We start from the raw sequence: 2,271 nt of genomic DNA, 5'->3' as shown, positions 1-2,271 counted from the left end.
ATCTTCTTTATGCACCAAGAGCTTGTAACACTCCAAAGAGAAAGGAAAAATTGACTCCTTTAAAACACAATTTTTTTCCTCTTTTTTTTTTTTATGAGTGAAATTCCGTGAATTCTAACCAGTGAAAACTGCAATAACAAACACTACAAAGGTCTTCAAGATTATGCGCAGGCTCTACAAAACAAAAAAAAATCGTTTTGTCAGGCATTCACTTAACTCAAAAGAACATAAGTATACATTCATTTGCATTTTTTGTCCAGTCCCTTACCTTTCTCTAGTCCTCTTTTGTTGTAGGTGTTGAGAAGGTATCTGCACTGTATATAAATGGGTTGCTGAGCTCTGATAAAGGCTTTCTTTTTGAGAAAATGTACAGAAATTTAAGGAAAATAATTTTCGCTACCGGCAAATATGAAACAAATAAAAATAAAAAGCTTTGTAATTAAAGAAAAAAACAAACATAATACATAAAATATGTGTATACAGAATGAGAGATAACATCTACACCATAAGTACAGTAACATTCTCACAAGCCACATTTATTAGCAATAGGTTTTCCTGCGCATGCAGAGTTCTGTCATAAACTGGAAAATTAGTTTTAGGAAAATTAGTGATATTGATCTTGACCATCTTAGTCTTAATATTGGTGACTTACCGGTTGTGGCCTCGGTTGACCATTATAATGCTGCCTTCGCATCTATTCTGGATGAGGTTGCCTCTCTGAAAAAACGTGTTGTTTCTTTCAAGAGATCATCTCTTTGGTTATACATCTGAGTTACGTTGTATGAAAGCTAAAGGCAGGCAGTTAGAGCAGAGATACAAAAAAAACCCCGGTCTTAACAGTTCATAGATCAATGATTGATCAGCATCAGATTAAATATCACAATGCTCTCAAAGCTGCAAAAATGGCATATTATTCTACAGTTATTAGCAGTGACATCTCTAATCCCAGAGTTCTGTTTAGAACAGTTAATAATCTTATTAAACCTCCTAGTAACATTACCTGTTCCACGACTGAGCAGTGTAACGAGTTTCTTAATTACTTTTCATCTAAAATTGAGAATATCTATAATTCTATTGCCGGTGATCTTGCTTCTGAATTTGTTGAGTTGCATCCTCCAAATCTCTCTGACTATGTTTTCTCAAGTTTCAATGTTGTTGATTCTGATTTTATGTCTAAACGTTTGTCAATGAACTCAACTACTTGTATACTGGATCCTTTCCCTACTACTGTATTGAAAAACTGTTAGTCTGTTATTGTACCCCACATCACCACCATTGTCAATGTCTCACTTAGTGAAGGGATTGTTTCTCCTGCTTTAAAAATGGCAGCAGTTACACCGGTTCTAAAAAAGCCTGGGAGTGATATTGCTGAGATGTCCAATTATCGGGCCAATTTCTAATTTATCATTCCTGGCAAAAGTCCTTGAGCGGGTGGTTGTTAGCCAACTGCAAACTCATCTTTACACGAATAGCCTACTAGAGACTTTTCAATCTGGGTTTAGGTCTGGACATAGCATGGAGACTGCTTTAGAGTCTTGAATGACCTTCTCGTTATAGCTGATTCTGGGGCTTGTGGCATTTTGATTTTAGTGCTGTATTTGATACGATATGTCATAGCATATTACTGGACAGACTACATAGATGGATTGGTCTATCTGGAACTGTGTTGAACTGGTTTACATCTGATCTTTCAGAACGTTCTCAGTTTGTTTACCTGGGTACTAATAGCCCCAAAAGTGAACCGTACCGAGCCTTACCGTGCCGTACCATGCAGTGGAAAAGAGATCTCAGACTGCTCCTTTATGTCAGGGTGTCCCTCAGGGGTCAGTTTTGGGACCTGTTCTATTTAGTATTTACATGCTGCCTCTTGGGCAGATTATTCAGAAGTATGGCCTGGGCTATCATTGTTACACAGACGATACCCAGATTTATATTAGCACTCAGCCTCATTCCACTTCTTCCTCTTTAACTCTTTATGCTTGTTTGCTGGAAATTAAGGCATGGATGAAACAAAACTTTCTACAACTAAATTGTTCTAAAACTGAAATTATTAATTGGCACTCCATCTAATGTTAATAAATTCAATAATTTTAAACTTTCAGTTGACAATACCCAAATATCTCCTGCTCAGGTGCGTAATTTGGGTGTGATTTTGATGCTCAGTTGACTTTTAATTCTCACTTCAAAAACATAACTAAAGTTGCTTTTTTCCATCTTTGTAACATTGCTCGCATTAGACCCTTTCTTTCTAGGCCTGATGCTGAGAGGCTT

At 36.7% G+C, this 2,271-nt stretch overlaps 1 protein-coding gene across 1 annotated transcript in view; it reads right to left on the bottom strand.

Annotated features, from left to right (window-relative positions):
• LOC107739627 (apolipoprotein A-IV-like) overlaps window positions 1–288 on the bottom strand; it is a 2,276-nt gene extending 1,988 nt beyond the window's left edge. Inside the window, exons 1-2 of the mRNA XM_016551793.1 lie at window positions 269–288; window positions 120–174 (exon numbers count right to left, since the gene is read on the bottom strand). The gene's annotated coding sequence lies outside the window, so the exon portion shown is untranslated. The remainder of the gene's footprint in view (window positions 1–119; window positions 175–268) is intronic.
• Between the last annotated feature and the right edge of the window lie 1,983 nt (window positions 289–2,271).

Source organism: Sinocyclocheilus rhinocerous, unplaced genomic scaffold, assembly GCF_001515625.1.
Source record: "Sinocyclocheilus rhinocerous isolate Xijiao unplaced genomic scaffold, SAMN03320098_v1.1 scaffold314, whole genome shotgun sequence".
NCBI lineage: Eukaryota > Metazoa > Chordata > Actinopteri > Cypriniformes > Cyprinidae > Sinocyclocheilus > Sinocyclocheilus rhinocerous.
This window is presented reverse-complemented; position numbering and strand designations above follow the sequence as displayed.